The following is a 10,673-nucleotide window of genomic DNA, read 5'->3' on the forward strand; positions in this document are numbered from 1 at the left end:
CTTTACTGCTGCTGCTTTCATAGGGTTCACTTGTTCCAGGCAAAGCTCTTAATTTGGCACTCAGTCTTTCTCCTTTGTTACCACCACTATCTGGAGGAAAAAAAAATGTTGAAAAGCCAAGTAACATGCTGTCATGTTCTGTGAAATCATGAAACAAGAACAGCAACATAAATTCAGTCACTATCTGTGAAATAAGATTTAGATGAAACAATCTTTTCATGATTGATACAGTACTCAGTTGTAACTGGTTGTTAAAACACAATGGACACTGGGTATGCATGCATGTGTTTAAGTTTTTTAAGTATACAGTCTTACTTTGGGGTAAACATTTTACATATTAAAATATTTCTGTTTCAAATGCTGACTTTTTAGTTTCTTATAAATTACAAACAGTCACATTTTGGAGTTAAAATAAACATGAATAAATATAAGTGCTGTCACAATGCATATGGACATTTCATATGTCTGTGCTAGTATGTTAGCATGCGAGTATATTAGTATGATCCACCTGTTGAATGCTGTCAAGGTTAAATACAACACTAGCTTTGCTTTTGATTAGACGAGTATATTTGGCATGCGCTGTCTGCATGGCAGGCAGGCACAGTTCATGTATACAGACCATCTTGGCCCTGCATCTTGCTGTAAACATTGTGCTGGCAGCTCAGTTTGCAGCAGGGCCCCAAGGAATGTGTCAGCTCCAAGGGCTGCCTCCTGCTCAGACAACGTCAGATTAACATTCTCTTGCCAGAGCAGTATTCCAGACACTTTAAATATTCTATTAACCTCTGAATCTCTTTTTTACATTCATGGCAAGTTTTCAATCTTGTCTGCTACACTGAATTTTTATTCATTTTTTTTCTCCTAGGAGAAAACTTTTCATGTTTGGCTTGGTATATTGACAAGGCAGGACAAGCCATGCAGCCAAATACAGACATGCTCATTTACAACATGAAACGATGCTGTTATTAAAAGTCCTCCATCTGTGACGAAGAAAAATGGGTTTAATTCAGCAAGCATTAATTACAAACTCTGGACTTGGCAACACATTTCCATTGTTTTATTTACTACAAATGTCCTGTTTATAAATCTTGTTACTATTTTTACAAAGGTATTCTTCCATAAAGACAACAAACCTTTATTTTCCTATAAATACCACTGCTGACTGCAGTTTACTCAGACCTGCAATGGAAGACAATGTCCCTGCTCTGAAAAAGATCTAATACATACGTATGATCACGCATGCCAAACAGTTAATATGTTTACTAGACAGAGGTTATGGTTGAAACTTCAAAGCTAGGGAAATCTATCTTGACATACATCTAACTCTGGTCAATTCTCACTGAAAGGTTCAATGGAAGAACTGAACATTTAAGGAAGGATTTGAAGAAACTCAAAGAAATCAATGTGTTTGATCGGGGGCCTCAGCTGAAGTGCAGTGAAATTACAAAAGGGTCTCCTCTTGATTTCACTGGGCTTTGGACACAGGCCCATGCAACAAGAGGCGAGTGTTGAGCTTCAAAGATGATATGGATGAAAACATGCTGATGAGAGTCAGAGGAGAATACAAAATGGCTTATAGGGAGAGAAAGAGTAGATAGTAGTAGGCATAAGGCCTTATGAAGGGAAAAACAAGTAATTTACAATACAATAAGAAAGCAGGAAGGAGTGGTGAAGAGATGTGAAGAAAGGAATGATATAGCAGGAATCACAAGAGAAGACTGAACTAGTCACTGAAACTGCATAGGTATAATTGGTTGATTCCAGAAAGGAAGAATTTGATGTAGTGAGAATAAAAGATAATGAAGATGGCACAAAGAGTTTTAACTGTGAAGGAGGAAAACATGTGGGTTTTAGTGATATTACCAGAGGAAGCAGAAGGATCTGGTATTAACTGAAAAAGAAAAATCAGGACAGTAGACCAACTAAAATGGCTGGGATAAGCATAATACCTACAAGCTATCCATACATCTTACTGCCCTAAATCAAACAATTTAAAACAGAAGCTTTCTTGGACATCCTAAGACCCTTTCTCTTTTGTTAGGGCTACATCCAAGAAGGGAATGAAGCAGTAAATCTGAAATTGTAAATCCAAATTTCCTCCACTTTTCACTCTCCATTCCAGCGGATGTGCAACCCTCAAAGTGCCTAAGCCTCAGCAACTGCCTCCCTGCACAGCTTCAAAGTTCCCTAAGCACTTACTGCTCCGATTCTGCAGATGCCCAGAATGGCAACATCCTGAGCAGCAAGATCCCTGCAGGATGTTCAGCACGCAGCCTTGGGTCTAAACTCCCCTTCTAGTTTATGAACCAATACAGAGGAATCACGAGTGCGATTGCAAGGTGTGCAAATGTAGCTGTTCACACAAATGTAGCTTTTTAGACTACAGGACTCGATTCAGTTGTCCAAATATGCTAGTTTTCTTTCAATTTAATAAACTGAATCAGCTCATCAAAGGGTTAGATTAATGCTAGAAATAGTGCAAGGGAAGCAGCAAGAACATGTGGCCAGGAGTGAGGAAGAAAGTAAATGTTGAGGGGAGTGTGGCTGTTCCCTTCAGGAGCAGCAAGTTATTAGATCAGCACAGCTCATCTTGTCTAAAAGCACCCTGGAAAAACTAGGAAGAGTGTCTAAGGGCGCAGTGTCCTCCTACACTTAAGTAGTAAGAGCATATGGATGCCTTACTGGCTTAGATTGTAGGTCCATCTAAGCTGGCATCTTGTCTGTAAAAGTGAAAAGCATGATGCCTARAGAAGAGAATCAAAAGCAGAGCAAGCATGTACAGTATTCTCCAACAATAAGGTCCTAGCCTCCAATGATGAGTCACTGAGGCATGTGTTTGGGTGTGTAGGGGAGGTTACTCTTCATATTTAATAACAGATCAAGCAAGGTGTTACACCGTTTGTTCATTCTGAACCTATCAATCTAGCCTCACACTGCCAGAGAGGAACACCATGCCCTTGTTAGATGTTTCTGCCCCTGCATCCCAACCCCTCCTCACACTGTCAAGTGGCAGCAGGCTGAGTCGAAGCAGCTCACTGGTACATTTGAAAACGAACACAACAAAAATGTATTTTTTTTTCCAGTGGATCAACAAGGTAACTCACCTTGTGAGGAAACTCACCCTACCTTTGTGTGATCAATACATGTAGAGCAAGGGATGAGAAAGCAACAAGAAGCAAGAAGTGGAAAAAAGTTTAACACTTCTTTTGCTGGCAGCCCACAGTTAGTCTAAATTAAGCTATTATGTGAAACTGCATCAAGTCTCTGTGGATTGCACTGTGCTCAGAAACTACCTAATAAAATGAAAGGAGAGCATCTTTCTTCTGAAAGTACAGCTGGGAGAGAGTAAGAGGTGGTTGGCACCACCTACCTCACATGTAGATAGATGTCAGACACCAGCTTCAGAAGTGGGAGGTCAGACTTCAATGCCGTCCTTCACCTGAGGGTGTTCAAACCCGCAGCTCCCATCTCACAGGAAGAGTGTCCCAGTTCTTGAGCCATTTCGGGTGGGGACACATTTCATGCCTTTCTTGAAGCTGTCCCACTATTCTCCTTCAGTGAATCATTTGACTGAGCATGGGATACAGGATTTGGCTGCCAATACGGTAGCTATTAACAACTCCACTGACCAGCAGTTTTATAGCATGACCCACTAGAAGTTTAAACCTCATCCTTAAATTTTACTCTTTGTAATTCTGTTTGCAGATAAATCATTTTTATGTTTTCTTCAATACACTTGCTTAATTTGGCCAAACTTTTGGAATACAGGCTTGCAATGAAGACTTTAGGACTTTGGTATCCTGCCCTGAATAGAACTTCAGGGAAGGAATTTGTTTTTAGAACGATCTATCGCAAACATGCACACTTTTGAGAGGTGGGCTTTATAGTTTCTACTCAGCAATTCTCTTCCCTCCCCCTGCCAAACCCAAATAAACAGAAAAAAAGATTTTATATGCATCCCAGCTTTTGTGTTATGGGAATGAAACCAACTTTCACAAAAGTGCCACCGATTGTCTGTCTTTTTATAGTTAAAAGGAGAAAAAAGAAGGATGTAAAATTAAAAGACAACATTTTGTTGAAAAGTAATTTATACCTACCTCCTAACATTTAAGAGACATGAATTTATTTATTTTCAGGAGAAAAGACAGCTACAGAGGGAAGAAGAAAGAGAGCACACATACAAAGAGAAAAATCAAAAGAAATTAAATATAGGAAAAATCTACATGCATGTTATAATGTTTATCATGACAAAAGGCATGTATATAGGAAAAAAAACTAAGGTGACACTGAGACAAAGGATAACAAGAAAAACTGGATAAATGCTTTTTTGTAGAGTTTTTCTCTACTAATAGTACAGCTTTGTTAACATGTCTGATTGCTCTTGCAATCAAAGGACTACAGATAAGCACACCTCTAACTCTACATTACACTCGTAACTGTACAAACACTTGCTCCCAGTTAATTAATGTTTTTAAATAAAGAAAGATCAGTGCTGAACTAAATTGGTTCTCTGTATCCAAGAAAACCTTCATCGTAATTAATAAATGCTCCTTATTTATTGTGCTTTCATTTAAAAAGTACTTTTGTATGTCTTTACTATAGTCTGTATGGAGGTCAGTCCTTGTGTACCTACTTTGGGTGAATAATGCAGATACACTCGCATAAACTAACTGCAGGAAGACAGCTCCAGTTTTTAGTTGAAAAAGCAACACGAACTGATTAAGAAGAAGTGGTTAATATATTTTTAAAATCTGATTTAGAAATATATTTACTTTGTAAGATGATTATATTTGAGACTTGGATTATAATGCTGATATCTTCCCTTCTCAGTCCATGTGCATTAGTATCAGCTGGAAGCTATGCATATAAAGACATAAATAATATATGCTGCATGCTGATATCTATTACAGTGCATTCCTTCCTCTCATCCATTTAAAAGTCATTCCCATAATGTTATATTTAGGATATATTATTCAAATTATTGTATTATAGGTATAATATTTCTCTTAATTCAGATTTTTGCAAACTCCGTACAAAAACAAAATTTTTTTTGAACCAATTCCTCCACATATGATAGGAAAAACCCCAGAAAGAATGGGTTTAACTTAGAGAACTGAGTTAAAAAAATTGGTTAATTTTATGTGGCAGAATAATGAATAAAGCAACATACTACACAAGGAGTCCTATTTTGGAATAAACCTATTTTAAGCAGTGATATATCCAACTAAAAAGAATTCTAAATTTTTGTAAATGTTTCTGCGCTTCCTACTTGGCAAGACAGCTACATGTATGTCACTTCAACCCATGCATGAAATCCACAGTATTTACATTTACATCTGATCTTTTAAAGGGATTTCACTAGTTGCAATTACAGTGATGAGACTACTGCATGAGAAATCCCTCCAAGATCATAAAGCACATAAATTATAATTTTTAGTACCATTTTGATCACCAGAAAAAGATATCAAGGGTGAGGTTATTTGGTAATCTACCTCCTCTGTAAAATCTTTAAGTAATAAAGTGCATAGTGGTCTAATGCTTTTCAGATGCTTCACTAAATCCAGAACTTGTTTAAATACAGCTCTTTGCATCTTTCGTGTTTGGGATGAAGGCACTATCTTTGGAGAAGAGAGGGCTTTGGTTTGGTTCGACCAAAACCCAGCAATTCCACTGTAACAGGCAGAATGTTATAGTAAAACTGGGAAAAGGAATGGGAAGACAATGCAATTTTTTTTTAACTCCACTGCAGCTCATTTTGCTTTGAAAAATTCTGTTGAATGAAAATTGTTTCGGGGTGTCAGTTAAGCCAGTCCCTGAGGTGAGTTCAGATGCAGAAAACAGATTAAGATGTTCTGTTCATTCAGATATTCTGTTAGCTAAAACAAAAAAACCCACCCCTTGTTCTTGTACACATAACCAATGGAACCATCTCACAAGGGTTTGGAATTAATGAAGCACAAACAGGTAGACAAAACCTGAAACTTGAAAGAACATGAATGATCATGAAGTACTTGCTGCAGGGCAACAGGAAAATCTCTTACCTTGACTACAGTGCAGAATATTTGGGATGCTTATTGCCTTTAGTGCCCTAACATCCATATGTAATCACATACCATAGGAAGAGATTCCTAGTGGCTCTAAAGGGTGTTTGAATATGGATGGACAAACCCATTTCTCCACTGACATCATTGCAGGTGAAATGAAAAAGGGAAAAATTATCTAAATTCTTTTCACACAATGATGTCCGTTCCATATTCATCTTGGACAGGCTTAGGCAACAGGGAGAATGAAAAATGCTCAGTCCTTTATCTTCCAAATTCTTCACTGCTTCTTCGGGCTCCTGTCTGAGACTACAGGACACCTCTCATCCAGTACAAAATTCCCCTTTCAGAGAGCAAGACAAAAATGTAGAGACCAAGTAAACGCTGCTATGGTAATGTATGCCTTAAGGTCATACTCTGCCTTATCTATGAAAGACTTTCTGCTCTTGAACTGTGAAAAACTCTTTTGATAGTAAAAATCACAATGTCCTAGTTTCCAAGTTCTAGATGTTAATATCGCATCTCTGCAGAACACAAAAAGTGAATATGAAAATGAAAGAGATTATTAAAAAAGAAATCTTTGAGAACTGCCTAAATTCAGATGTGCTGTTACCTGCCTTTGTGTATTTTTTTCTTTTTTAAAACAAGAAAAAATTGTAAGGGAGTATACCAGTGTCATCTGCTTACAATATGAATCAAAAAGATTGAAAACCCCAAATCTGATGTTCATGGGGAACTTTTACTATTTATAATAAGAGTGAACAAATGTGTTCAATTTTAGGTGGGCATTTTAGATTTAATGCTTATCCTTCTTACAGTACAAGAGCAGTCTTTAATTGATGCTCATATAGATATTAGTTTTTCTGGTCTCCCTTTTTTCATTCTGTCTACCACCTGTGCATACACTAATCATATTCTTCAACTTATGCTTTAGTATGTCTCATGCATCTGTTTTAATTTATATTGGCAAAATTGTAGGTAACCTATTAAGTACAGACCCTGCTGACTTAGTTCTCTTTCCTATTAGCTTTCTCTTTAAAATCAATTTTTAATAATATAACATTTCTTAAAACAAAGAAGCCTGAACTATTGATACTCTTATTACAAATAACTACATAAGGACAAAAATACTTGAAAAAAGATCTGTTAGGAAGGTAAGCTAATGAAAATAAGTATGAGGACCCTGAGGCAGTAAGAAGACACTGAGCTGGTAAGAGGAATGAAATAATAAAACATGTATTACACCTAACATATTTGGAATACATACATACTTCATTTAGCTACTTGGTCCTAAACTAAGGAGGATTCCCTGCTTCCTTGGGTTCAGTAAGGATGGCAAATCCCTAACACAGTGTAGGAAAATGATCCTTTTTGGTCTTGGTAAAGCCACTAGAAGAGATGAATCTTAAAGTTTTATATAATGTTTTATTTTTTTCTATTTTGAAGCAATTAATATATCAAAAGTGTACTAAGATCCTGAAATAAAACAACCCGTGTTTAAATTTCACATATGTCTTCACACAGGCTGTGTACATGAATTTCTTGCACTTTAAAATACAGACTCATGACCCAGGTGAACAATACTAAACCCTGGACAAAATAATGTTAGGACTTCAGGTTTCTCTGAGCCACCCTCAGTAAAAGGGAGGGAGACAAACTACAATATAGTCCTTATGTCTGTTGCCTTGAGTATGCTAGCTTCATTACTGATAAGGTTCCCCAGAGCAAACATTACTGATTATAAATGTGCAATGCCTTTGGCTTCTTCTAAAAATTATAAGAACCGCAACTTTTAATTAGGAATCCCAGCAGAAATAACTCCAGGCTCAATACAGGACCTCCTTTGTACCTCTGCTTATTTGTTGAGCGATTTCCAGAAAGGTTGGATCTTTGGGCTCTCAATTTGTGTAACTGAGACTTCTCAGACATGCTTTTACACAGATGATTGGTTCCCAAACTCAATTTTGTTTCCATTCTTTCATGAATTTTATATAATATCTTGAGCAACAGTCAGAGAATAATGATAGGACAAATTCTAGGACAATTTCAACACTGCTTATCCTCTCCTCCTTTTTATGTTATCATCTTAAGTGTAGCTTTTTCTTTCTTTACTCCGATTACGTGTAAGGCGAAAAAGTAGCGTCTTCAAATTACTACAGTTTGTGGTCAAAGTTCCTGATAGGTTCAAATGGTTTTCTGTTTGTTTGCTTTTTCAACTTTCCACAGGTATTTCTGTACTTAAAGAAGTATTGACAAATTGGTAGCTTGGGGGATTAATGTTGTCTTAATACCTTTCCAGCTTGGTCATTATTTATATCCTCATTTGCTAAGCTACCAACTGTACCCCCGTGTCCCCTGTCTGCATCACATTGCCCCTTTTCACTAACAACGGTAGGCGTAATGACAAAATATAGTTGTAAGAAAAGAGACTTTTTGTGCTATTTGCCCTGATGCCTGATGCAATATTTTGCACAGCTGTAAAATACCCTTGCCTGCTACCAATGATGCTCGTTCTTAGCCAAAGTGGAGATCCACTTCATCCACTTTTTAGAAAAGGGGTTCTCATGCTGTCTCACACTGCTGTTTGCTGGCATTTCTTGTTGGCTGTCTGATCATAGGGCTTATGTTATAAAGCAAAGCCCAGAAATATTTCTATTCCTCTCTGTTTCTAAAATAAGGAATTTCACCCCTAAAATTATTTTGGCCTGAAGCCCAGAACAGGTAAAATTCAATCCTCTGCAAATGGTGTTTTTCCTACATATCAAAAGATGATTTAAAAGCTTCTTTGGTGAAACTAGGGAGCTAAAAAAGGAAAAAAATCTCTCTTAAGAGCCCAACACTCATTCTTAACCCTTAAARAACCTAGAATAGCCGTCTTTATAAATGTAAAAGCATTCTGAAGTTATTTTAAGATTACATTTTCATGACTCTTCCAGACCCTATAGAATTGGATCAATGTAGTGAACATCTGCTATGTAGGTGGAGAAATAAGAAGAATACCAATTAAGAAAAAAAAAATCCATAAACAATTTCTGTGCAAAAGGAAGCGAAGAGAGGCAAGAATTTCTAGGGGATATCTTTTATGAGACCCACTGATAAAAGATAAAACAAAAGCAGAATGCAGAGAAACCATTTCCTATTTGGGTCAAAATGGAATTTTTTTTTCCAGCTGGCCAAAGTAGCCTGAAGTCTGGTAGTTTCCTTAGAACGGCAGGGGAGAACAGTTAGGTTTAACAGTACTAACATTTCATGGATTTAATAACGGGGAAGAAAAACTGTTAGCTCTGCAATTTGCAGAGTGCCTAATTCAGAAAAGGCTGAGCAGGCCAGTTTCCAGAGATCCATTGCTAGAGTTTCACCTTTGTGAAACTCAGCATTTTGAATCTATAGGACCATGGAGACCTAGTCTTCACAGAGTGAGTTTTCCCCTATGGAAGCCTCTAGTATTTCTATATTGAGAGTATGCCATATTGAAAGAAGGGGAAGGAGGAGGTAAAAGATAGCATGGGGGCCTTCTCCTTATTACTGGGTTGGTTTCACAGAATGACCTCCTGAACTTGCAAGAAACACCTAATGTAAAAGACTTGATGGCAGGCACAAAATTCCCTTTACTCCATGTTACATATGACACAATGAATTTATACTGTTCATGGCTTACACATTCTGTTTTCTTGTAATAAGTGATTCCTTATAGTTAATGTTATTCATCCAAAGTTAATGTGATGTATTTAGTCTACAATATCAAAAATTGGAATTTAGCTTCAGGAATACACTGAGATCTATCTATAAAGCACAAGTTCTTAGACCAAATACTCTACTGGTTGAGTTTTCATACAGCAATGAGAGAATTGAAAAATATGAAACAAAATTTGTAAAGTAGCTGCATATTACTCAATGCCTATTTGCATGCATTTTAGAAATGWACGATTAAAGAGGGTTTTACAAACACTTTAAGAAAAAGTATTTTCTTTAGAATTCTGACAAGTCTGCCACGTAAGCAGAGGTATTAAACAAGTACTTACCACCACCAGCACTTCCTTCTCTGCGGCTACGTGCACTGCCATCTCTGCCAGATTTAATGCGCTGGAGAAGAGGGAAACAGGTTTGAAAGAACAGAACAAAAACCCCATTTACTAATATACATTACAGATAATTATTGAAAACTCAACTTAGTTTATTACTAAAACAGTAAAAGAACATTMAACTAGACTTACTTTACTGTAACTAATAAAACTTATTTTTTCAATGCACAAAACTGTAGTTAAAATCAGTGTTAAATCCAATATTTACATAAAACTAGAGTTCTATGAAATTCAGAGTATCTCAATAAATCAGTTTTCTTCAGATAAAATTTATACAAGAAATGTGCATAAAAATAGTCCAGGTGAACCTTTGTAAAGTACATCTGAAAAAAAACAGGCAATATAGCCCCCCTTGTATGAGTTCAAAGTAGCCTCTGCCTATTAACATCTTGTAAATCCTACAGGCATTTTATTATTGTAAAGATTCAAGAAGGGAAAATAGGGAAATCTATAAAAGGAACTATTCACTCCATAGACCTTAAACTTTGAATACTTGGCACAGCATTGTATGTTAGAGCAAAATTTAATTTGTTGCTGGGTGTTAAATGTA

The 10,673-nt window shown here is 36.7% G+C and overlaps 1 long non-coding RNA gene across 1 annotated transcript; it reads right to left on the reverse strand.

Moving 5' to 3' along the window:
- LOC112977975 lies at nucleotides 1–10,125 on the reverse strand. The gene is made up of 3 exons (XR_003257719.1): nucleotides 10,064–10,125; nucleotides 3,371–3,594; nucleotides 1–90 (listed from the first exon to the last, which is right to left on the reverse strand). It is a non-coding gene; the product is annotated as an uncharacterized LOC112977975 (long non-coding RNA).
- Nucleotides 10,126–10,673: the final 548 nt, after the last annotated feature.

Source organism: Apteryx rowi, unplaced genomic scaffold (genome assembly GCF_003343035.1).
Source record: "Apteryx rowi isolate R43461 unplaced genomic scaffold, aptRow1 scaffold_885, whole genome shotgun sequence".
Lineage (NCBI taxonomy): Eukaryota > Metazoa > Chordata > Aves > Apterygiformes > Apterygidae > Apteryx > Apteryx rowi.